Below are 27,580 nucleotides of genomic sequence, written 5' to 3' on the forward strand. Positions count from 1 at the left end.
GCAGTGTCACTGGCCCTCATATGTGGGATCCGAACCGGGGCCCTCTGGCATCCCAAGCGAGTTCTTAACCATCGCGCCACTCAGCCGGCCCCGAGTTGAGAACTTTTAAGATTTACTATGTTAGCATGAGGTTTCTTCTTTCAGAAATGCAGTTTTAAATCTCCACATAGGCTTTCAGAAACATTGGCCATCTATCACTCATATTTGTAAGTAAGCAGTATACCAAACAGTGTGGGTGGTTTTAAATTAGGAAATCACTTTCCCCCAAAGAATGTGTGTTCAATCGTGGTCAGGTTTTCCAGGCTAATGATGGTAAGACCAGTAACTTAACTCCTACATATCAGACACTAAGCACTTTATACCTATAAGGCAGATACAATTATTTCTGTTTTACACCTGTATAAAACAGAAATTCATAAAGTATGGGTAACTTGTCCAAGGTTATAAAAACAGTAAAATGCAGCCTGGGATTAGAAGAACTTAACTAACTCACACTATTTATTTTATGAAGGTTGATATCTCATACTAATTTATTTATTTAGTCTATCTCAATAGAATTTAAGCTCCATAAAATTAGAATGTTTGTCTTTTTTGTTCACTACTATATTTCTAATGCCCTAGTGCCAGCACACAGTAGATAGACCCTCAATAAGTATGTATTGAATGCATGAACTCCACAGTGATGCTTCCATTAGAAAAAAGAAGCCTAACTCAATCGAAGCTTAATAATGTATTTCAAGTTCAACATTCAGTGTATAAAAGATTTGGGCCATCTAGACAAACATTTTTCAAGGCTTTGGGGGCACCATGTAAGAAGGTGATTCTGTTTGGGAATCAGCTTATCCTTGGGTTCAGTTCTGCTAAGCAAGTTCTATTTTTGTCTTTCCCCATCTTCTTGAGAACCCACAGGTACTCCCAAGCTTCTTTGATTTTTTTATGCCTGTTCTCTTGCATTACCAAGATAGCAGCTATATAGGTTTGGGCAATGGTATACATAGCTCACTTGTTAAGTTAGGCCGGTAGTAGCATGTCAGACACTGCCTGTGTACACACCATTGTTTGACAAGATTCATAAACATTTTGTAACCCAGTATGGCTTTAAACATCATCAGGCCTATCTAAGGTGAAATGACAAAAAAGTGTCTGTTGAGATATCAAAATTAAATGAGAGAATTCATTCAGAAATATTATTTTAGAGGCTAGTTACTTTTCGGCATTATTGTTGAGTTAATTAAGAAGGAACAGGCTTAGGATGAGGTTAAAGAAAAAGGTAAGAGTAGTAGGAAATTAAGAGTTAGGACTTTATCCCATATGTTCTTAGGAACTACTGAAGGTTTTAAAGAATGAGAAAAAGGAAATGATACAAACTCAAAAAAAATAAGGTAACCTAAGATATTAAATATATGTCATATTCAAGTAAAACCTATTTCTCAGACTGGGCCGGCCGAGTGGCGCGATGGTTGTGAACTGGCTTGGGACGCCAGAGGGCCCCGGTTTGGATCCCATGAATGAGGGCCAGTGACGCTGCCCTCCACAGCTAAGATGCTGAACAACAGCTCAACCTGGAGCTGGGCTGCCGTGAGTCGCCGACGACGGCGTAGGCTGCAGCCCCTGTGGCAGTGGGTTGCCATGGGCTACCATATGTAGCCAGCAGCCAGCGTGAGCAGCCAGCAGCCGCAGTGAGCGGCCGTCCAGAAGGCGGCGACTGATCTGCCTCGCCCGGGAAGAGCGCAATGATGGTGCCAACTTGGGCCAGTGAAGCAACGTCCTCCACAACTAGACTGAAGAACAAAAGGACAGCAACTTGTCTGTTCCCCTTCCCCCAATTCCCCAGCACTGTTCCCATCCCCCCAATTCCCCAATAAAAATCTTTAAAAAAAAACCCAAAAAACCTATTTCTCAGACTATGTATATATACTATATTGTGATTTTCAAGGGGCTGGATTTTATCTGTACCTTAAAACATGTGAAAATATTTTTTTTTAAAGATTTTTATTGGGGAATTGGGGGATGGGAACAGTGCTGGGGAACTGAGGGAAGGGGAACAGACAAGTTGCTGTCATTTTTGTTCTTCAATCTCGTTGTGGAGGATGTTGCTTCACTGGCCCAAGTTGGCACCGTCATTGCGCTCTTCCCTGGTGAGGCAGATCAGGCGCCGGCTTCTGGACGGCCGCTCACTGCGGCTGCTGGCCGCTCACGCTGGCTGCTGGCTACACACGGTAGCCCATGGCAACCCACGGTAGCCCATGGCAACCCACTGCCACAGGGGTTGTAGCCTACGCCGTCGCCGGCAACTCACATCGCCGGCAACTCACGGCAGCCCAGCTCCAGGTTGAGCTGTTGTTCAGCATCTTAGCTGTGGAGGGCAGTGTCACTGGCCCTCATATGTGGGATCCGAACCGGGGCCCTCTGGCATCCCAAGCGAGTTCTTAACCATCGCGCCACTCGGCCGGCCCCGTGAAAATATTTTTTAAATTCTCAAAGTTATTCTGTTAGTGAGCACAGGAAAGAACTGGTTTTAATATATAATCTACAATTTTAAATCCAAGGAACATATTAATCTGGCATAATATTAGAAAAACCATCTTTTCGAAATAGATTACAACCAAACCTAGAATCTTCAACTTATCCTGAGTCCACAGACTTGATGGAGCTGAACACTCAAGTATCTAGTTCCTTTATAAGATTGAATTTACCCCTGGTTAAAATGTTTAGGCTAAATGCATATTAATGAATCATTAGCTTTATGATGTCTGAATTTTAAATGTCTTGATTCAAAGAAACAAAATTCTAATGACAATATTCTAAAATCTTCTAATCAAGTTACTTTTTTATTTAGAACAGCTCTCCTGACCTCCTTATCCATGTCCCATCCCCACGATTATTACTATCAAGCAGTGAATAGAGTTCTACAATATGTGCTTTTCTTACACAGCTGAAAGAACCCCCACTCAGTTTCTTGGCGATAATCTTTAGTTGTAAGTCCTTTAAGCCTTTAAATCACCTTCTTTCTTTGCCTCCTTCTGAGATCTCATTTTCCAAGAGGGTATTATGTTGTAGATCCTTATCCTGGTCACATAATACAAGGCCACATTAGAGACTACTTGCATGTTACCAAGTATCTTAGAAATAAAATGCCATTCACTGAACTTTCCCATCTGTTCTTCTACTTTCCAAATGCTCACTACACCTCTGTGGGCCATTTTCTCCTTTGCCCAAAGGATATGGGTACATTCAGGGCACTGTAGTTCAAATAATAAAGATGTTTATTTTTGCTTATTGCTATCTTTTGGCTTAGATAAACATACTCAAAAAAAAGGATAATGACATTTCAAAAATGTTTTTTACATTAGCTTAAGTTTGAACAGAATTCAAAATCATTTCATTTGTAGTACTGAAACTTTGATTTTCCTAATTTGGGGCAAATAATTAAGAAATATTTAAATGGGTTTTATTCAGATGTCACCAATCAGAGAAAGTAGTATTCTTCCTTTATGTGTTATAACTCTAATTTGAAAAATATATTTTGGCATAGGTTTATGTATGGATGCCAATTAACAGAAATCTTAATATTATGTAAACACTTAATATTCATTTACTCATTATTTATAAATGTTTACTAAATGTCGGTTGTATGCATTTGACGTCTTAAATCCCACGAACTAGCAGAACTACCTTAATTTGAGATTGGACGTCAATTTTACTTAGACTTTAACCTCTCACATAAGTCATACAGATGGGCAGATAACTTGGGACTGTTAGGGAGCATTAAATGGGAAGTCATTTGGTTTATTGCCCAATTCTGCAAAACAACAACAAACCCCCAAAATCCAGTCTGAAAATCTCTTACCAACCCTTCTAGTTTTAGTCCCCTCAAATTTAAAATGAAGGGCAACAAAACTTCATGATCTCTCAAACATTATTTCAGCTCCCAAGTTCTACTCTGTTAACATAATTCCTGATTTTGTCAAGAGTTAGATGCTTTCGGCTAACTGGAACCAGGCCTCCTCCTACACCAGGCTTCTTTGGACATTACCAGTGGTTTTTACATTGTATTTCTTAGGATCGTTGCTTACAAGTACTTTACAGATATTATGAAATATGAGATGTGGGCTGGGGAATCTAGCTCAAAGTTTCGTACCCATCCATGACAAATAGAGCCTTAAAGAGAAAAGGCTCTTAGAATCCCAATGGTTCATGATGGTCTACTGAATTACAAACCGAACTTGCCTTCCAGCAGCACTTTCACTTAGCCTGTCCTGGATCTGGTCTGTAACTGAAAGGATTATCAATCCTTCTAGCTCTTTTCCAGAAAACACGTGTAATGTCAATGTTATCCTTCAGTAACATACATGCCAATATGATCACAAAAAGTTGACCTAATAAATTTTTCAGTGAAGTACTTTGTATATTCTTTTGTGTTTGTAATTGGCAAGTTTTTAAATAATGTACTTGTTCTCTACAATTAGAATTTGCTTTATGTCAGAAAATTCAACTTTCAAGTATTCAATGAGATCTTAAAAATTAAACCACAGTGCTTTCATTTGTGCATAACAAATATACAATTAAAACCTTAAAATATTGCATGCTAAATTTACAAATTGGTGTTTTAAAAAATATCTTAGCTTAAAAAGATAGAAGAAAAATGTATGTGAATCAGGAGAAAGGGCAAAGCAGAGTCAAAAGCAGCAGGATTCAGTTCAAATAGGTCATGCTCAACTTTTAACTTTCCCTGAGAACAAAAACACGAGCTTAGCAACAGCTTTCAGCCAATCATAAAGCAGACAAACAGGTAAGGACTCAACAGCTTCAGATACCAACGATGTCCAACCTTCATTCAATGTTTTCTTTTAAATTATATAGTGTCAGCAGAGCAAAAGTTATAAAACAGGATATACTCTCCTGCGTTAAAGCTAACAAAGATAAAATCTCTTTACCAACCCTTAACAAAATACATCAGATTTTAATAATGTAAAGATAATTTTGTTTTCATCATTACTGTGTCAGATACTGTTTACACTAAAGTTACCTTTAAAATATTATTGTATTTGTAACAAAACGGAATTTAGTGGGACATTTTTTTGTTTGTTTGTTTGTGGATAGAGGATAAGGGCGAGAATATCTGTAAGAAAAGATTCTTCTCTTTTTAAATGCCCAAGTACTCAATTTCTAAAACTCATGGAGGGAGGGGGAACCCAAAAAGAAATGTTACAGTCTAAATCCAAAATTAGAAAATTTAGTGAAAACAACCATATATATATAAATACAGCCTTCAAATAAGCAAGCAAACTGAACAAATTGCATTGTGCCATTCTATGTCATTTTTCCTCTTTATTATTTTTTTTATTTTTTTAAAGATTTTTATTGGGGAATTGGGAGAGGGACACAGCGTTGGGGAATCGGGAAAGGGGAACAGACAAGTTGTTGCCCTTTTGTTCTTCAGTCTAGTTGTGGAGGACGTTGCTTCACTGGCCCAAGTTGGCACCATCATTGCGCTCTTCCCAGGCGAGGCACATCAGTCGCCGGCTTCTGGACGACCGCTCACTGCGGCTGCTGGCCATTCACTGCGGCTGCTGGCCGCTCACGCCGGCTGCTGGCTACACACAGTAGCCCATGGAAACCCACTGCCACAGGGGCTGCAGCCTAGCCGTCACCAGCGACTCACAGCAACCCAGCTCCAGATTGAGCTGTGTTCAGCATCTTAGATGTAGAGGGCAGTGTCACTGGCCCTCATATGTGGGATCCCAACCGGGGCCCTCTGGCATCCCAAGCCAGTTCTTAACCATCGCGCCACTCCGCCGGCCCTTTCCTCTTTATTTTTGTCACTCAATATATACCTTCTTTGAGAGAAGAAAATTTGCTGAGAATTTAGAAAGGATTTTCAAAGAGTTAGAGATTTCATCATTGTAATGTTTAGTGCAAATCTCTATATTTGCTCAAATTGACAGTGTTACTTGCAATAGAGATACAAAATCATTGTGAAACAATGTAATAGTTTCCTTCTTTTGCTTTTGGCTTGCTAAATTTATAAAGTATTCTAAGGCAATTTTCAACATTTTCTGTAAAAATGTTCAAGAACCACCTTTTGTTTTTTTCTTCAAGTACTACTTAACCCATTTGCTGGTTTTAGTTCCCTAAAAAATAATTATTTTAAGTAGATCAGCTTGACTTGTCATATCATCAATTATCTCCTGAACTCACTATATACTATAAAACATTGGTTTGCTACTAATACTGTAGGGTGCTGTAAAAAATGTATATATGTATATGTCCCTGTAATATTTCATTGTATTCTATACACCCTTAGGAAGGTGGGGGGAAATCAAATAATGTTTGGAGACTAGCTTTAAGTTTTATTTGTTGGAGATATCTTTACTTCATCCTTTTCCTCTGTCCTCAATTTTCACAGATAACTAAACTATGGTGAATCAAGAAAAAAGGTAGTTTCACTACATCATTTAGGAAAGAGGTGCAGTATATCAAGCTTACATTTTCCTTGGGCTCCTAAACCTTAATATTTTAAAACAGTATCCATCCAACTCTTATTGAAAGTTTCATTAATTACTTAACACATATATGTATACACCATGGTTGTGTATGTTTCTGTTAAATTCATGAACCTCTCTATATATGGATATATTGAACTTATTTATTCAACATTCATTCAACCCGTATTAATTAAGCATCTATTATGAGTCAGGCACTTTCTTCTTCCTAGTTTGTTTTATTTGAGAACAATAGTCATGTCTTCATCTTTTCTCCTCCCTCTTTCTTCCTCTACTTTCCCATAGTGATCCACCCACTGTAGTCTTTTTGCTCTTAAAAGGGTACATGGACTGAGAAATGCCTTAAAACTGCAAAGGCAAAGGGGTACAAAGCACTTGGAGAGCAAGAGTCTGTGTTATGTGGAACATCTGATTGTCATTGCAGCAGTTAGGTAACTGAGTGCCAGTGACAGAGAGCTTTAAAATCAGTAACTCAGATTTTGGTCTAATATTTGATTCTGGAAGTAGATGTTACACTTCATGGTTTCAGATTTTATATTATTACTAGAATAGCTAACACATACAGTGGTTAGTATGTAGCAGGCACCCTTCTAAAGCATTTTACATCCATTTAAATTCATTTAACCCTCATAATAACCCTTTAGGTAGATACCATCTTCACTTTAGAAATGGGAAACTATGACACAGAGAGGTTAAATACTTAACCCAAGGTCACACAGCAAGCAGGGGCCTGAGTAAAAGTTAGAACTCAAGGCTGTCTGGCTCCAGAATCATGTTCTTTCTACTATACCATTATGTTATGGGATACTATCCCACCTAATAATGCTTTAATCTCCTTCCTACTGTTAATAGTCCAGTGATTGTGTGTCCACCAGGAAGGAGGCCAAGGGGCTCTTTTCTTCATCCCATCCTATCTAACTCTGTACTGCAATCTCTTTTTATTTTTCCCCCTGCAATCTCTTCTGTACAACTGACTACTCCCCCCGCCCCACCCTCGGTGACCACCCAAATCATCAGAACACCACCCCTCTCTAGCCAATTTGGATTGGCTCCCCACTGAGCCTACTGCCAAATTAAAAATGCTCCATAGCATCTCCAATATCCCTTCTCCCTGGCTACTGCCTGCCTTATACATGTCAATCCTACTCCAATTTCTTTTATTCTATTTACCTACTTGTGGTCCCCCTCTGAACCTTTATACATTACTCCCTGCCTCTTGAAAACATTCTTCCCTCAGTTTCTCTAAGAATAGATTATCATAACTTCTTTCAAAGGTTTTCTAAAATTTCATCTTCTGCACAGGATTTTGTAAATTTTATCATGCTGAATGAGGAATATCTTCTACTACTTGACAGTTTACCATGTTAATACTGTCTCTTAGTCTCCAAAATTCCATCCACTACGTTTTGGATAAAGTTATAAATATTATTTGTGTATGTGCCTATGTTGTATTAACAGTTTTAAAGTATAACCTCAGAGTATTTATATGTTCATTTGGGACTGTGTTGAGTGTACATTCTGTTTCAGATGCAAGGATTTGGGGAGTGAAAATATGTTAATCTTGCTTTGAAATTATAACTACCAGCACATCACACACAAGTATGTACTTAAAAATACATTTTCATTATACTATAGGCTTTGCATATAGAACAGTAAAAAGAAACAACAGGTTTGAGTCTAACAACAACAACAAAAAGTTAAAGAGTAAAATGATCTTTTAGCATAAACAAAAGGTAAAATTTTATGTAAAAGGGTAAAATGAAAACATAAATGAAGACAAATTGTCATACAATCATTAAAGTCACTATAGACTTAAAACATAAGAAAATGTTAATTTTTCTTAGAGGCTAATTATGGTATTGCCTACTCAAAAATGAAAGGCAGAATTCAGAGTGATTTATTTAGTTGGATTAAATTCAATATTACTTACACACACAAACGCGCGCCGTGCACGCACACACATGCACACCTTGAAATGTTTTCTCCCACATTTGAAAACCAAATAGCCAAAATAGCTGATTATAGACTATTGATACTGTAATATCTCATTATACCTCAATTGACTTTTTTCGACAATCTCATGAACATAATCTAGAACAGGTAAGCAAAAAAAAGGCGTAAAATAGATGCCACAGAGTTTATATACCAAAGTGTATGTACTGTCCTCAGAGCAAAACCTTTGGCCTATCTTTCTTAGAGACAATTTACTTTTACTTTGTATAAAATTATACCAAGCTTGTTTATCTAGTTTTTAAGTCCACAGTAATTTAGAGGGAATTAGGGACTGCCATTTAAATTGACAGCAGAAAAAGAATGATAGTTAAACATTTACTCACAAGGGAAGAGTCAGAAAATTTCTAAAAAGCAGAAGAACTTGAAGAGCACAGTAGCAGGAGCCATTTACTATAAGGGTATGTGATCCTATAAACCTTAAGGAGCCCTGCTAGCAGCATTCTCTGACAGATTAGGGTAATAACTAACCTCCATAATAGAGATTCTTATCACATTGGACAAAACACCTAAAATATTTTAATAAGAAATATAATTTAAGGGCCGGCCGAGTGGCGCGATGGTTAAGAACCGGCTTGGGACGCCAGAGGGCCCTGGTTCGGATCCCACATATGAGGGCCAGTGACACTGCCCTCCGCAGCTAGGATGCTGAACGGCAGCTCGACCTGGAGCTGGGCTGCCATGAGTCGCCGGTGTAGGCTGCAGCCCCTGTGGCAGTGGGTTGCCATGGGCTACCGTGTGTGGCCAGCAGTCAGCGTGAGCGGCCAGCAGCCGCAGTGAGCGGCCGTCCAGAAGCCGGCGACTGATCTGCCTCGCCCGGGAAGAGCACAATGATGGTGCCAACTTGGGCCAGTGAAGCAACGTCCTCCACAACTAGACTGAAGAACAAAAGGACAGCAACTTGTCTGTTCCTCTTCCCCCAATTCCCCAATAAATAAAAAAATCTTTTAAAAAAAGAAAAGAAATATAATTTAAAATGTATGGGTAAATTGGCAAAGTAAACAGAAATCCTCTGAAGTAAAAAATGACCATTAGGAGGACTCGAGGAGGTAGTGGTGACTGAGGCTGGTAGCTATGGAACTCCAGTAACCTAGAGCGGCAGCACAGGGAACAGAAGACAAAGCTTAGGACTTGGGAAATTGGAGGTGGACCAGAGACCCCATCAAAAAGCCAGGCCGCAATAAGCTAAACTATTAATGAAAGCATGAACTGGGAAAACACACCCCACCTACAACAGGAGACAGAACGAAAATTTGCCTGGTTCAAATTTTGTTCTTGGTGTTCAGGGTGAAATCTCCCCTGAAAATTCATCAACACAAAGTGGCTCACACATGAGGAATTGGGGCCACAATTCCCTATTACCTGCCTGGTCTTAAAACGAAACAAAAATAAGCCAAGGATTCAGTTAAAGCAAGTTGGTTATGTCCCCAGGCTCCAGTCAGAAATGTAGATTATCTCTAAAGGAGATAAAGTTCCAATGAATCTGGACTTACAACAATAAAATGTACTATGAAAAAAGGCACCATTAGTGAGGGTCAGAAGAAACAATAATAACCTGACTCAGACTTGCAAGACTTTGGGTGTTAGATTATAGATACAAAATACTAGTTGAATGTGTTTAAAATTTTAAAGGAAATGGAAAGTATAGGCAAGGAACAACAAAAAACAAAAAACAGATCTGAATATGAATCAAATACAGATTTTATAATAACTTAAAATTCAATGGATAAATAGCATATTCAGCATAACTGAACAGAAAATTATTAGTAAATTCTAGAGTAAACCTGAAAAAATAATCCAGAGCATGGCACAAAGAGCAAAAGGCTGGAAAATATGGAAGTAATAATAAAAGACATGGAAGATGAAATAGAAAGCCTAATATATAGCTAATTGGAGTTCCAGAAAGAGAAAGGCAATAATAGTCTAAGAGGTGGTTGAGATTTTTCCAGAACTGAGTAGAGACAACAATCCTCATTTTTTTCCAGGAAGCACAATGAACCCCATGCTGAATAACTGAAAGGAAATTCTTATCTTGACAAAAAGTAAAACTGAAAAATTCCAGGGAAAAGGGAAGATCTTAAAAGTTATCTGAGAGAAAAACCAGATTACCTACAAAGTAAAAACTAAACTGACAGCCTAATTTTTAACAACAGAAGCCAGAGGATCATGGAATAGTATGCTTCTCTCAAAGCACTGAGAGAAAATGCCCATTCTTGAATCACATGACATATGAAACTATCTTTCAAGAAAGTGAATGCAAGAAACACATTTTAAAAGATGAAAAGTATTCTATCACCAACAGGTCCTCATTGAAGGAGTTTCAGTTCAGCAAGAAGCAAAATAATCCTAGAAGGAAGTGTGAAAATTTACATGGTCAAAAAAAGAAAAGGTCCTTTGTACTTAAGATTTTCATCTCATGGTTAAAATTCTCACCTATGCAGAACAGTATATCCCCTAAGGATTCTCAATAGCTTTGTGTGAACATATGCTTTCATTTCTCTTGGCTTGGAGTGGAATGGATGGATCTTATATTGGGTATAGGTTTAACTTTTTAAGTAACTGTCAAACTGTTCTCCACAGTGGTTATACCATTTTTATATCACTACCAGCAATATAGGAGAGTTCCAGTGGCTCCACATCGTCACTAACACTTAGCATGGTCAATATTTTTAATTTTAGTCAATCTAATGGGTGTAGTGCAGTGGTTCTTCTTAATTGGGGGTGATTTTGCAGCCCAGGAGCAACATTGACAATGTCAGGATGGATACATCTTTGTTTTTCACAACTGGTGGGTGGGTGGGTGGGGTGTTGCCACTAGCATTAGTTGGTAGAGGCCAGGGATGCTGCCAAACAACCTATAATGCACAGGACAGCCTTTTGAGCCAACACAGACTTATCTGGCCCAAAAGGTCAAGTGCTGAGGTTGAGAGGCCCTGGTGAAATAATATCTCATTGTGGTTTTAATTTGTATATCGTGGGTAACTATTGATATTGAATATCTTTTAATTTGCTTGTTGATCATTTATATATCTTTTTTTTATGAAGTGTCAGTTCAAATCTTTTGTCCACTTTTTTTTTTTATTGGATTGCTTGTCTTCTTGTTACTGAGATGTAAGTGTTCTTTATACATTCTGAACACAAGTACCGTATTTGCCGGCGTATAAGATGACTTTTTGGCCCTGAAAAATATGCCTCCAAGTGGGGGGTCGTCTTATACGCCAGGTACACTTCAGATAGACTGCCCATAGTGCTTGCCCCGTGCCATAGTGGCCTCCCGATGCCCGCCCACTTCATTCCACATACCGTTCAGGCATCAGCAGCGCTGCTGGGTGTATGCTCGGCTGTTATGCGATTTTTCTGTTATGCGATTTTACCACACTCGCAAAATCGCACACAGCCGACCATATAACAAACTCTGTATTTTGAGTGGAAATGTTAGGGGGTCGTCTTATACGCCCAGTCGTCTTATACGCCGGCAAATACGGTATTTTCTCTGGTATGTGTGTTATAGACATTTTCTTCCCGTCTGTGGCTTGTCTTTGCATTTTTATAATGGTGTCTTTCAAAGACCATAAGTTTTAAAGTTTTACTTTCAATGAGGTCCAATGTATTAATTTTTTCTTTAATGTTTTATGCTTGTGTATCTAAGAAACATTTGCCTACCCCAAGATCACAAAGATTTTTTTTCCTGTTTTCTTCTAGAAATTTTATAGCTTTAGGTTTTATACACTTAATCATATAAATTTTATTACACCTGAAAACCGAACTATTAAAGCGTTCCATTCTAGGGAATGGGGTTATGGGTAGGTGCTATTTACTTTCTTCTATATCTATTACATCTGACTATCTTCTTGCTATAATGACTAAAAATTCCACAGTACAGAGAACTTTTTGGGTGGGGGCAGAATGGGAGAGAGAAATGTAGCTCTAAGAACAGGGCTAGTTTTGTTTTTCTGTTCTAGGGACCAAATCTGACCCTAAAGTCTGCTGATATATTGCAAGGATGCAGTTAAATTAAGTACTCTCAGATGATAGCTCCATACAACAAAAAGTAAAATGGCCTTTCTTCCAGAGAGTATAGCTGGCAAATACTGAATTAAGACAGGGTTAAACAACATAGTTTTACTTCTAGTATCCTTGGGTCATAAAAAAGCCTTTCTTAAAGGCAATATTAGTTGATGCCACATGCAAACCTGGGCAGCCCATACCACAAAGACAAAGAGAATCCACTACTTAAAATGACTCCCCCCATCTCAGGACCTGGCACAAAACAAAAACTGGGCCATGGAAGAAGTGTGTTGGACAAGCAGACTCTTTAAAAAAGTCTCCTAAACTATGGCCGTTTGTATCAGAAAATAACAATCCCCAAAACGTTCCAAAATACCTGCAGCTGAAGAAATGAAAAAATGGTACTGAAACCGCACAATGGTGCATGCTGGTGACAGGAAAGAAGGTGTCTTTGAACTGAGGTTGAAGATTACCTTGAAAAATGTACATTCATTGTCTCTAAGATTTAGAGTTTAAATTGTTCACTTGATAATAGTGTAAAATTCTTACAGTTTCATACCTACTCTGACACAAAGCGTTAGTGTATAAAGATGATGATCTCAGGATACTTCTCTACCATCTATACTTAAAAAAATTATTTACTATAGAACATTTGCAATAATGTCAGCAGTAAATGGGGGAACTAAAGTAGCAGGAATGTCCTAAATTTTACAAGGAATTTCAGGGAACTACTAGTTAAGGATTATAGAGTTCAGTGTCCTAGACAGACTTTTTTCCCTAGCCACTGATGACTAAAGGTGCTATTAGGAGCAATGGAAACCATGGTTTAAAACAAAGTAATTGTGCCAAAAAGGTGGGCTCCATACTAAATGCACTTGATTCATGGCAATTTTAGCATTCAGAACAATTCTTTTGAGTAGCAGGGATGATTTTGTTTTATTAAATCTTTTTCTTGAGTGTGAATATTGCCTAAGGTGCTGTGGGTACTGAGTTTAGAATGTTGCCACCTTTCTACCATCTTCCCTCCCCGCAATCCTCCCCTTTCCCCCAATAACAAGCAGATTTGTCTACTCTGTTTTTCTTACTGAGGAAGGAAATGCTCGTTATTTTCCTATATAAATTTCTATTGAATTAAAGTCTATTTTGCTGAGCTTCTTCAACCCCTCAATAAGGTTCTTAGATTTAGACAAAGACCGACAGATAACATAAGCACTTAGATATTAGGGTAACCAATCCTGGAATGTTGGGCTCCCTCCTCCTGCCTGCTATAAGGAGCAGGTAAAAACTAACAAAATGGCCTTTTAACTTGGCCATAGCTTTTCCTGACACTTGGGACTTAGAGGCATGTGTCTGCTTCCTCGGATTCCCCAGTTTTTAGTTCTACATTAGCATAAGCAAGATGCCGGCTCTAGAACCCTCAGAATCTGAGCTTTAGCACCTGATGAGGAGTCACTGCTAGGACTCCCTGATCTGGGAATCTGATCTAAGGAGAGGTATGAAAAGCAAGAATACAAAGAATGGAGAAGGAAGAGTATCAAAAAACTGCTTAGAACTAAGAATACCCACAAAGGCATGAACAGTGCTCCATGTCCAGAGCTTTCTGTAGAGATGCAGACTGCTAGTATTAGAATCCATTCTTATGTAAGCAGAGTACGCTGGGGGAAGAAGACAATGGGAAATTTCTTCAGTGTCTCAATAGATTAGGCAACTAAATTTTTTCAGGTCTCTAAATAGTCTTTTCTCAAGCTGCCTAAAATGATTTCATCCATAAGTTTGAGGATAGGGTAGGAATAAATGAACAGAGGAACACTAAAAATAACTAGGACCTGGATTAGAGAGAAATATGTCACAGAGAAAAAAATATACGTTTGAAATTCTTAAGATTCTAAGGTCTTGGAAGGAGCCATAAAAGCTCATATTACATAATGAATATGACTCTACATAGGAACTATGGAACAAAATGTAAAATGCCCATAGAGCTTCACAGCCCACAAATTTCACATAGAGTGACTTGTGTAACTTCTCACAACCTTGTGAGATGAATCTCATTATTCCTGTATTACCCAAGAAGAAACCTGTCATGCAACTGATAAGTGGCAGAGCTACAAGTCAAATGAAGGTCTGACTTGAGGTCCACTGCTCTTTCCCTTCCACTCCTCAGCAGTTTAATGCACCTTCTGAGCCAGCCCTCAGGGAGCTTACCACCCAGTTGATCATAAAAGACTCAGAAACAATCAAAGGACAACACTAGTGGATGTAATCCAGGGCTAAATTGCATGGCACAAACTGCAAATATCCAGGGGTAGAAAGGAGAGTCAGTAAAGACTTGAAAAATGGGTAGAGGGGAACGGCACAGAGGAGAGAACAAGCTTGAAGAACTCAAGATACTGTAAGGAGATAGTCTTGGCTGTAGCACGGGGTGTGCGTTAGTGAGCAGTGGGAAATAGGTTAGGGTCAGTTTTAGGGAGCCTAGAAAGCCAGTGGAAGAGGACACTGGACAAAGCCAGAGGAGGCCATAATGGCACCCTAAACTGTTTCTGAGTAGTGGAATAAAGTGGTGAAAGCAGTGACTTTCACAAGTGTGCAGATGAGTGCAGGCGAAGGAAACCTGTGTACGTCTAAGGAAGAGGTAGCGAGACTCACCACTCCCCTTCCTCTTCAGCCTCACAGCGTTACAGGACTTCAGAGTCCAGCCCCGGGATCATTCCTGGACTTGTGCACACGCTCTTCCCTCTGACTACAAGTCGTTCCCCTCTAATCCTGGCCCTTTTCTGACCTTTAGTCTGAAGTTAGAGGTCACCATCTCGGAGCAGCTTCCCCTGATCTCTCCCTGCCTGGGTTGGCTACCGCCTTCTACTCGTAAGCTTCCCCTGTTACAGCGCTTATCTCTGTGCACTGTAATTCCTAGTGGGCCAGCCAGTCTCCTTATTAAACCGAAAATTCCAAGGGTAAGAAATGGCCCATCTTTTCCAGCACTGAATCCCTTGGCACATAATGGGTGAATCAGAGGAAGTAAGGAGGGATATAAAATCAGGAAAGAGATTTAGGGGTTATTTTCCCTAAAATTATATAAACAGGAAAAAAGACAGGTACATATACAGACATGCTAAAGTAGGGAATAATAAGGAATAATGTAATTTGGAAGATGGCCTCAATTTCAGTGAAAGAGCTTTTTCAAACCTTGTTTTCTTCTATCTGGCCAAGCCCAACAATGAAGAGGAGGGCTGGATCAGGGCCACAGGCAAAGGTAGAAAGAAGATACACTTTGTATAACCACTGCTTGAAGACAATAGGCTGTAATTTTTTTTTAAACCATGTTTTGGTCTTAAAGGGAGCAAATAATTGAACAATTTTCATTTAACACAGAGAGTATAGTGCTTTGCAAGAACCCACACAAGGTATTTCAGAGCATACAAGATGAAAGAAACAAAATTCCAGCCCTAAGGAGCCTTATAACCCAATAAAGAACCACATACGGTGGAATTATGTTTAAGGTACAAGCAGTGCTATGGATTCAGAGGAGGGGAAAACGTCAAGGGATCATTAAAAGCATTTCAAGAAGGGCAATGAGGTGACTGAGCTTTGATTTTAGAAGATTAGGAGGAACCTCTAGGATGGCCTCATTTGTAGGGAGAAGCTAAATGCAGTTAAACTTTAGGTTTCAAGTAATACAATGATCTAGTTAATAGGTAACTGGGGTATAAACCAGAGTGATGATGGTAGAAATGAAATGCAGCGGACACATTCAGTAATTTAAGAAGGGAGACTCTTAAAAATTGATTATGAATTATAAGAAGAAATTTTATTTCCCCAAAAGCCTTTTGTTTCTTTTCATTTTATACCTAAACAAATATAAGGCAAAAGTGGTATTGCCAAAGATTGTTTTGATGGAGATGCTTATGGATAGGATACTGATGTTACTTTTGTTTATAACTGTACACTCGTGGATAGATGCCTCCAGTGGTTTTTAGTCCATAATATCCCTGCAATTATCTTTAGAGTTTAAAGCAGCATAAAAGTGAAAAGAACCTGAACCTTAAAATGGGAAGATCTGGATTCTAACTCCAACACACTATTTTAACTCCTCATAACTTTGATTTTTCATTTGTAAAATGAGAGTTACTTACTTTATCGGATTGTTATAAGAACAAAATGTGATAATATGAAAACTCTTAGACACAAGTAAGTTACTATCTTGACAGTGCCAATATTTTGGCACTTTCATCCTATCAGGGTGCCATCTAGACGGGAGAAATAGTCATAATAAATAAGAACAAGCATTCTGTTAGCACGGTCTCTCACAATTGATTCCAGCTGTGCTTCTATGTAGATACAAAGTGACAATCAGATAGACTACACTATTAAACATTTTAAAATAAGAAGCAGTAAAGTACAATGTTTAAAAACATTGGCATTAGGTCCAACAACTCTGGGTTCCAAGGATAAATTAAATTTGTCTTAGCTTTGATGTCCTCACATGTACAATGGGAATGATAACACAGTGACCTTGAGGGCCATAGGATTATATGAAATCATGCACAGTGACTGTAATAGTAAGTGGTCAGTAAATAGTAAGTTGTCAGTAAATTTAGCTGTGGAAGGTACTTTAGAATTCCAGTGCATTCAAATGGAAGTCCTGGTTTATTTGGAAAATAAATTAAACAACTCTTTAGCATAGCATTTGTGCAATACTCAAATTTTATTCCTCACTTTGGTGTTCTGGGCTTAAATAATATGTATGTAGGATAAGAATAATTAGATATTGGCGTACTCTTTACAATTTAGTGTTTGTAATGCCGTAATTCTTCTAATTACAATATTAACTAAGTATCTGCAAATAATTTAATGTTAAACACAAACAAGCCTCAATGATTTTACATATTATAATAGGAACTATATTTTAAAAACAATACAAAATTGAATATTTTCTCTAATTTAACAATTCTTTGACTACCTTTTATCACTGATCTTTTTCCAAGAAAATGCATTGGTCAATGTGGTAGACATGGCTAGTTGTCCCTAACACCTGCTCTCTGCATCTTCCATGGTTAATAAACGCCCGGATCTTCAGCTGGGCATAGTGCCACTCGGAATAGATATATTATCCAAAATTCCGTGCAGCCAGGTGTGACCAAGTTAGTAAGCTTTGGTCAATGTGATTATAAAAGGAAATGGAGTATGCATAGTAAATGTCACTAGAGTGAGTAAGTGTATGCTCATACTTCTAGTAAATTCTTCCTCTGTCTGGAATGTAGATATGATTCTAGAGCTGAAGTAGCCATCTTGGACATCTTGAATATTAGAGATGCAAGCCACATCTTGAGGCTACGGGAAAAACAGAAGGGATTTGGGTACTTGATGATTATATGGACCCTCTAACTCAGTCCTGGACTGCCTTCATTTATTTGAGAGAGAAACTTTCCTGTATAAGACTCATATTGGGTTTTCTGTCTCCGGCTGCCTAATCTAATCTAATTCTAAAAAATACAGACAAAATGAAAGCCAAATTTTAAGTTCACTTGTTAATAAGTTTGTTTTCAACTCATACATGCTTGGTCTTTTTATGTTTCCTTTGTTCTTATTCCCACTGCTGACTTATGGGTCCCTGTAGACATTACTTTTGATTCATTTCTATGGTGTTAAGTGAAGGAGAGGAAAGGGGTGAGTTCATTCAACTGCTCCACCACTGACATGGTTCACATCATATCCCTAATCTATCCTTTAGCCTCCCTCCACCCACGCTAGGATCCCTTTTGTTCTTCATCTAGGAAGTTCAACTCCATAAAAGAATTGTCCTCAACAACAGCATTCATTTGCTCATTACTTAACATATTTTTATTGAGTGACTGCCCTGTGCTAGGCATTGTTAGGTGTCGAATAAAACAGACCCTGACTTCAGAGAGCTAAGTCAGGCAATATTTTAAAAGGTAGATTGAATTGTGTTTTAGTATTTGTGTTCTATACCTCTGTGCTCCTCAATTTTCCTATTGGGTCAAAGTGAAAGATATGTGAATTTAAAAGATTGGGAGAAAGCAGACATATGGGGAGGGAGTAGGAACTAAGGATGTATGGAGGAAGACTCTTAGGGGCAAAGGCAAAGATGTAACTGTATAGCAAAGGAAGGAGGGAGAGGGAAAAGGAACACACATTCACTGCATTTTACTGGGCTTCATATAGCCTCACAACCTCTTTTATGTATTAATGATTAATAGGGACAAGCTTATTGTTAAACTTCTGGAACTTCTAGAACATAGCCTTCCTTATTAGTCTGAAGACTGCCTTTTGCAATGCTAAAAGCAGACCTTCAGAGCCCCTCAAATGGCTCCCCACTATTCTTTCCCAATTTTGGCCCCCATTTGGAACTTCTACCCTCCCACCTCTCACTGGAACCTTCTTCTCCAGTGACTCCCGAGGGAAGAGGTGATTCAGCAGAATGCGGAGGGAGTGTTGTTGAAATCCCCAGTTAAAATTTAAGTTTAATGTTCTCACAGAAACACCGCTAAAATAGAACGCAAACATCATTTATGCTACGAACTCTATAGTTCAGCAATCTCATGCGGTTAACATTGGCAGTTATGGGTTATCTACAGAACTTGCCAGAGTGAGGAAATAAGTTCAGAGTCTCAAATAATTAATGTAACTTTTAACTGGAGTGTAGTCCCTTTGTGAGACACAGAAAACCTGAAGATCGTTCTTCACCTAAAATACAGTGATGGTGCTACTATTGCTGAACACAAGGCTTCAGAAAAGGGGAAAAAACCAAAACACCAAAGACCAGACCTCAGTTACAGATGCCTGCTGTTTTTATCTTAGATGAGGAAAAGTGTACTGATTAAGTGCTACTAAACCAGTTCAACCGTGACATTTAGCTCTTAATACTTCATACGACATTATGAAAAAATGTTTTCTTAGGTTGTGGTTTTAACACTTCACAAATAGTTTCTTTTCCTGTTAACTTTCAGACAACTCTGCTTCAGCTTGAGCTAAATACCTGGAGGAAGTGCTACCACAATTTTTGCTTTCTTATTTCCAGTTGAGCAATGTTACTCTCAGCTTTTCTCTATTAGGAAAGTATCATATGTTCACGTACAGCTCTCTTTCTACCTAATAAAAATGCTCTTAAAGTGATTATAGTTAAATCATAAAACAATTATAAATCTGAGACAGAGAGAAAGAGGAACACTGCCCCATCAGTCCCAGCAAAAAGGCTTACAGGATGCTTCAAAACTGTCTTTGGCTTTTGTTCTGCACCTGAAATCAGGAAACTCTTACTGATCAAGTTTCCTTGTCTTTTTCTACAGGGTCCCTGCCCATAACATGCAGCCAAAATGTAACTCTTGTTATATTCCTGAGGCAGCATAAGAGAGCACAAACACATTCTAAGTAGTAAAGACAATCTTTCCCTCCCCAATGGGCCATAAGTCCAGAAAAACAAGTTACCTCATTTATGAACCATGTTATTTAAGTAACAATATTGTGTTATTATACTCTATAAAAATGTATGCTTTCAAAATCATAGCTCAAATGTTGACCAACAAGGTCCTAAAAATCTTTTTTCTCTCTCTCTTATTCTTCCAAATTGGATTTAGGGCACAGAAAATAAGTATTTTCATTTCACATGGTAAGTATCATTAGGCCTTAGAAACTATAAATCTCTGCTAATTGGTATTTTTGCATAGCAATAGTTATGAAAACCTAAATGCATAGGGGTGACTTTGAAGTACTGCAAGATGTTAAAATCCCCTCTAATTAAACAATGCAATTATATTCAGCATCTAGTCCATATCTGATATAATAATCATAGAATTTCAGAGCTCAAATATTATAAACTCATTGAAGCTAGAATAGGAATTTGGAGAGTATCTAAGAAACACATCGTTTTAATGTTGATACATTTATCATATTATAGTTTTAAGAAACTTGGACGTCTGTGTGTAAAATCAGACGTGGCCTTAGGATTTGATAGAACAAATAGCTGCTTATTTGGTATAATTTTAGAAATGCTATTACAAAAAAACACATAAAAACCTGCCACCCAAATTCTTCCTTAGAGATGAAAATGGTAAAAATGATACCTGGGTGTCTTTCTTTCATCTATTTAGCTGAGATTCAATAATGCCTATAAGCTAATCATTCTACAAGAAATTAATTCCATTATTTTCTGTTGAAATGCAAATACTCTATAAAAGAGAAAACTCATTAAACTAGGTAATGGATTCAAACCTTGCAATAGGCAAGTGAAGTACAAATCATGTAGATGATATTATCCTTGAAAATCTCTTTGGAAGGTACCAGACTGGAGACTGCTCAGTCACTTTTTAGGAAGCCCAAAGCAGACATTTTATCCTCCAGCATTAGAGCAGATGATGGTTTATCTGGCTCAGCACTAGCAGCCTTGGATAAAAAAGCACATGTCTTCAAAACCTGAGGGACCCTCAGAACAGTGAGGTGCTCTGTGAGAACCAAGCAGGAGCTCAGAGCAATGGAGAACACAGCAGGTTTTTGTTTCTCATTTCACACTCACTCGGGGGGTATACGGTTCATTGAGTGAGATGTTGGACAGAACTGCTTATGATATTTACATTAAAAATAGTTTCTGCCTCACATTTAAAAATGTTTGATGAGCAAGAATAGCTACATTTGCATAAGTGAATGTATGAATGATGTAACTCCATTGTAGGGGTCAGTTCCTTCCTTAAGAGCAGGTTGTGATGGTGTATTAGGGTAGAAGAAAAAAAGAACAGGCCCCAGGCCTGAGAGCAAGGAAGGGCTCCACGGGGGTGGGATGGAGAATGACCACGGCCAAAGGTAAATTTTGCCTACTTCACAAATTTGTTTAGAGTGTAGATATGCATATGCTGCATAAAACTTTGTCATAATGGCTTATTCACCATAACCTCCTACGTTCTCAAACCTGACAGATCACTGACAACTTACTGTAATTTCCCTTCACTTTTGCAAACAGCAACTATTAGTGTCAAAGTGTCATCTTTATATTTTTCTATTTTCAGTTCAAGATGAGATCCAATTTAAAGTAACTTGGAGACAAGAACACCAAATCTGCAAATCAGAGAGCTGTCTTGTGACTTCTTAATGGGTACTGCCAGCAAGCACTGGCTATCTTTATCCTGATAAGCACTGCTAAACCATCTCAAATGGAGGGGGCATAGTCCTACCACTAGTATTAAAAAATCCTACATCACCAGATTACAGAAAGGCCGTTTTTATATTTACAGATTCTAAACTGGTTGATTGACCCAAATAGCAAAATTAAGTTGCTAGAAATAGGAACGAGTATTTTCATGAATTTACAAAATAAGTTTCTATTAAAAGCTCTTTTGGCTATGAAGTCAGTTTTTCAAGACCTTGTTGATATAATATTTCTTTTCTCCTGACTAGAGTCTTATTCAGGAAGAAACTAAGTTAGTCAAGTGAATTACTGTGCTTCAAATTTGAAAAGGAAGCAGAGACAGGAGACAGGAGAAAGCACAGTGGAGGGGAGTTATTTCATGGCCACATACTGCACCACAGCTGTGGCTGGGATTTTGCAAATGTGTATGTACCATCAGTCCAATGGAGGACTGCGAGAGAATGTGGACGGCTGAGCTCACTTAAGAATCCTTACTGGGAAAACAACTAACTGGAAACACATGGCCTATTGATACCAACCAAGTATTATCTTTAGCATGAAAACCCCAGTCATGGGATTAGAAATTATTATTTGAGTTGCTAGTCTTCAGCTATGGCACTAATGAAACTTATTCAACAACAACAGTAACAACAAACCAACTCTCCGTTCTTTCACCAAAGAAATAATTTAGTTTGGCAGGTTTCCCCTCATTTATATGATACCCTTTTTTATTATATTTAAATATACTTCTTTAATTAATTAGGCACAAAAGTACCAGAGTGAAGTTTCTTCAGTGATGGGGGTTGAGAAAGAATGAAAGGGTTACATTTAATGTGTAGGCTTTCCATTTCTCTGTCAACTTAGTTGTTAAATGTGGGAAAGTTATTACAAACTTATCATTTTAGTTGTGCCTCTCTGTTCTTTGTGTAAACATTTGTCCAAGGACTCTTGGGGCAACTCCAACAAATTACCTCAGGTGTTTTGCTACAATGATTAAATTAAAACAGAAGTCCGTGGTATCACTTCCTTGATTTTAATTTAACTTCTTAGAACAAATTAAATATTAACCATCTATATGACAAACAAATGAAATGTTAACTATCTATATAAATTTTTAAATAATAGATCCTCAGTTTGCAGACTTTTATCATTTTAAATTCAAATAGAAAAACAGACAACATTTGTTTCTTCTCTCCAAGGACAACTCAGCATTCACCTGTACAAATACTTGTGCCACTTAAATAACCATTGAGCCAAAGGAGGGATTTTGAGGGCAGTGAAGAAGTCATAGATGTTTCCAGAACACAAGCAATCAAAGTTCAATCACAAAAAGTCTTCCTGTCATGAGACAACAATAGGACCCATAATTAATGTGTGAATAAAATATTTTAATAAAACAATCAATAGAATTGATTGCTTAACTAAGAATTCTGGGATCTCTCCTCTGTTAAATCCTGTCATAATTCCTGAAATATTTTTAAATTTCACTAAAATACTCCAACATAACATTGAGAAATGATCTTTTAAATAATAGCAGTAGAAAAAGGCAATAGACCTGGGGTATAAATTAATCAAATTAGGACAATCTAGCAGATAATTTTCCAAGCGTCTAACGTCCTTATGCTTAAGAGCTTATGCAAACCATTTAGAATACTGATGATGAATATATGACTGCTTAGATACATTTCTGAAATATTTCTAGTTTCAGCTTAAGTACCACTGAAAAATGGAAAGATTTCTGGTGCACAAGATGTATTTTATTTTACATACATAGCAGATAGAAAAAATATATTTGCAAGTATTTGAAGTTACTATGCCAGTGTCTTCTTACCACAAAAAGTTGAAATAATATAGACACTATAAATTAAGTCCTATTTGGAAAGCATTCTTTTTCTAACAATGTTTTAGATCAGTTATTATAGATGAGAAGCATAAAAGCCTGCTCTCTCTAGCCAAAGGACCAGGAAAGAGACAGCCTAGCAAGTCAACATTTTTAAACAACAGCCACTCTACTTCAATCAAACACCCCCACCTCCACCACCAGTCACCTTATTCCCACTCATACCAGCAAAGGCTAGGTGGGGAGACTAGACTTCCACCCTTGCCAGGCTATAACAAGGTACTGTCAGAGAAGGCCGAGTAAGGAGCTGGGCTTTCATCCCCTCTGGGCAGTAATGCTCCTTACCCTACACCACTTGAAATATCAGTGGAGGAGACCACATGGGAACCTGGACGTCCACTCACACCACAAGCAGTGAGTATCCATCCCTCCTTCACCGCTTGGGTGGTGTTGGAGGAGGCCTAGGAGAAGAGTCAGGACTTGCAACACAGCCCACACATTAAGAAAAAGGAAATTCTCAAAAAAACAATGTAAGCGTCTACCCTCATATAAACTGAGAAGCAAGCAAAAGGAAGGAAATAAAGATAAAAGCAAACTTCAGTGAAACTGAAAACAGAATAACAATAAAGCAAAACCATTGAAACAAAGTGCAGGTTCTTAGAAAAGAAAAAAAATCAAAAACCTATAGCAAGACTGACAAAGAAAAAAATAGGGAATATACAAATGACCAATATTAGGAATGAAATAGAGGATTATCATTAAAGAACTGCACAGACCAAAAGATAATAAGGGAATACTATAAACATTCTATACTCATAAATTTGACAGTTTAGATGAAATGGATGAATTCCCACCACAACTCCTACTATATAATAGATCACTTGAATAGTCCTATAACTATTAAGAAAATTGAATTTGTAATTTTTTTAACTCCCCAAAATGACAAAAATCATGCTTTCACTGGATAATTCTACTAAAGTTTTCAAGAAGAATTAACATCAATTTTATAAAATCTCTTTCAGAAAATAAAAGAGGAGGGAACATTTCTCAATTTATTTTATAAAACAAACAAATATTAAAAATCAAAACCAGACAAAAGCTGTAGGGATAAAAAGGAAAAGTAAAACCCTCGTGAATATGGATGCAAAAATCCATAACAAAATATAAGCAAATAGAAGACAGTGATATTTCAAAAGCATTATATACCATGACTTAGTGGGATTATTCCAAGAATGAATGCTGGTTCAATATCTGAAAATCAATCAATATATCCACCATATTAACAGGCTAAAGAAGAAAAACCACATGATTATATCAATTGATGTAAAAAAGTATTTCGGTAAATTCAACCCTGAATCATGATTTAAAAAAACAACAAACTTTCAGAAACGTAGGAACAGACAGGGTGTTTCTTCAATTCAATAGTGTCTACAAAAACCCTACAGTGGATTTTATATCTGGTGGTGAAAGTCTGAATGCTTTTCCCCTAAGACTGGAAATAGGGCAAGGATGTCCACTCTCACCACTCTAACTCAGTGATAGTACTGGAAGTTTTAGTCAGTGTAATAATGTAAGAAAAGGAAATAAAGGCATACAGATCAGAAAGGAAAAAATGAAATTGTTTCTATCTGCAGATGACACAATTGTCTACACAGAAAATCCCAAGGAATTCACAAAAAAATCCAGGGTACAAAATTAATATACAAAAGTCAGTTGCTTTCCTATATACCAGCAATGAGCTATTTAATTTGAAATTAAAAGATTACAATAGCACAGAAAAAAAGAAAATACTTAGTTATAAATCTCACAAAATATGAATAGGATCAATATGCCTAAAACTACAAAATTCTAATGAAAGATCTAAAAAAAAGGAGAAATACTCCATGTTTATGAATTAGAAAATTCAATACTGTTAACATGTCAATTCTTCCCATCTTGATTTATAGGTTCAATACAATTCTAATCGAAATCCTGGTAAGCTATTTTGTAGATATCAACAAACTGCTTCTAAAGTTTACATGAAAAGGCTAAAGGCCCAGAATAGTCATCACAACACTGAAGAACAGTCACATTACCTGATCTCAAGAGTTACTATATAGCTACAGTAATCAAGAGAACATGGTTTTAGTAAAAGAATAGACATATATATCAATGGAACATAGTAGAGGGTCCAGAAATAGACCCATAAAAATATAGTCAATTGAACATTGACAAAGGAGCCAGGTAATTCAATGAGGAAAAGACAACTTTTTCAACAAATGATGCTGGAACAACTGGACATCTATATGAGAGAGAGAGAGAGAGAGAGAGAGAGAGAGAGAGAGAGAGAAACTTAGACCTAACACCTTTAACAAAATTAACACAAAGAACTATAAAAAATTTCTAAAAGAAAACAGAAGAACTAGATAACTTTGGATTTTGCAATGACTTTTTAGATACAACACCAAAAGCATGAGCCATTAAAGAAAAAATTGATGTTTTACTTTATTAAAATTAAAACTTTCTGTTTTGAGAAAGACATTTTTAAGAGAATGAAAAGACATGCCACAGAATAGGAGAAAATATCTTGTGCTGCATAACAATGTTTCAGTCAACAATGGACCATATATATGACGGTGGTTCCATAAGATTATAATGGAGCTGAATTCCTGTAAGAAATGGAAGGATATGTGGTTCCAGAGGAAATTTTTGTCTGATGGGAGCAGTATATCTGGGGTTTGGCAACAGGTTCCCTCTCACTCACAGCACCTCAACTTAAAGTGCAGATTCCATCCCAGCCTGTCAGCCACTGACCTCTTTAGCACAAAGGAGCCTGTCCCCCAGAAGTACATATTCAGAGGGCACTACAGCCCTCTCAGATCTAGCTTGATGGTCTTCAGAGTACATTGCTATAAATTCTTTGTTGAGGACCTAAGATCCTGTACAGGGACACAGGTCCACAGGAGCTACCTTAACAAGTGTTAAGTGTCACTGCCACTTTAAGTAAAAGCTTTCTGGGGTAGTGTCAGGCCAGCCTGTCCCCGTACTTTGGAAATACTTTCAGGCTGTAATGATGTAAAGCATAAATATATTTTATGTTTTCCATTAATTCAATGCCAGAAAGAGACCTTTGTGCCAGATAGGGTCAATGGAACCAAAAAATTTTTCCAAAGTCAAAATATTGAGTCCTCAGTTCTATACCCTCTCCATGTAAAACACCATTTTAAAAAAAATAAATACAACACAGTTCCTTAATCTGACCACTGTTCTAACATGCAATAGCCAAAACCACATTTCCATGACAATCCCCTGTGTTTCTTTATCTCTCCATATTGATTTCTTTTTTTTTTTTTAATTTTTTTTTATTGTTAGTTTCAGGTGTACAGAACAATGCAATAGTTACCCTTTTCACCCTCACAAAGTAACAACCCCCCTCCCCCCTCAGGCGACCTTTCCACTCCCTCCTGACAGTCACAATTTGGCGATGGATGCCTCACTCAGCCAGTTTCTCCTTAATATTTCCAATCAATCCAGCCCACATCCCTGTTCATGGAATAGCATTGACAGCTTCGATGTTCTATTTCTGACCCTGTCAGAAGGAGGCAGGGGGAGGGTTTGTGGGGCAGTGTTTATAAATCTGCAGTAGTGGACAGTAATGTCCTAGGCCTTCATTCACCCACCACTCACTCATTAACTCACCCAGAGCAACTTCCAGTCCTGCAGGCTCCATTCATGGTAAGTGTCCTATACAGGCTTACCATTTTGTATCTTTTATACTGTATTGTTACTGTACCTTTTCTATGTTTAGATGTTTCTATGTTTAGATACACAAATACTTGATATTGTGTTACAACTGCCTATAGTAAAGTAACATGCTATACAGATTTGCAGCCGAGGAGAAATAAGCTCTACCATATAGCCTACGTGTGTGGTAGTCTATACCATCTAGGTTTGTGTAAGTGCATTCTACAATGTTTGCACAATGACGAAATCGCCTAATGACGCATTTCTCAGAACACATCCCTGTCATTAAGTTATGCATGGCTGTATTTGATAAAAGACTTGTATCTAAACTATGTATTTAAAAAACAGCTTAAAACTCAACAA

The 27,580-nt window shown here is 37.6% G+C and overlaps 1 protein-coding gene across 3 annotated transcripts in view; it reads right to left on the reverse strand.

The window, feature by feature from the left end:
• The window catches only part of SESN1 (sestrin 1), a 103,817-nt gene that overhangs the window by 25,684 nt on the left and 50,553 nt on the right, over nucleotides 1-27,580 (reverse strand). Inside the window, exon 1 of one of the 3 annotated variants that reach the window (XM_019658987.1) lies at nucleotides 23,840-23,858. The exons of the other annotated variants lie outside the window; for them this stretch is intronic. The gene's annotated coding sequence lies outside the window, so the exon portion shown is untranslated. Of the gene's footprint in view, nucleotides 1-23,839; nucleotides 23,859-27,580 lie in introns of those variants that run through there. 3 annotated transcript variants of the gene reach the window in all.

The sequence above is a fragment of the Hipposideros armiger genome, unplaced genomic scaffold, assembly GCF_001890085.2.
Source record: "Hipposideros armiger isolate ML-2016 unplaced genomic scaffold, ASM189008v1 scaffold_292, whole genome shotgun sequence".
NCBI classification, from domain to species: Eukaryota; Metazoa; Chordata; class Mammalia; order Chiroptera; family Hipposideridae; genus Hipposideros; species Hipposideros armiger.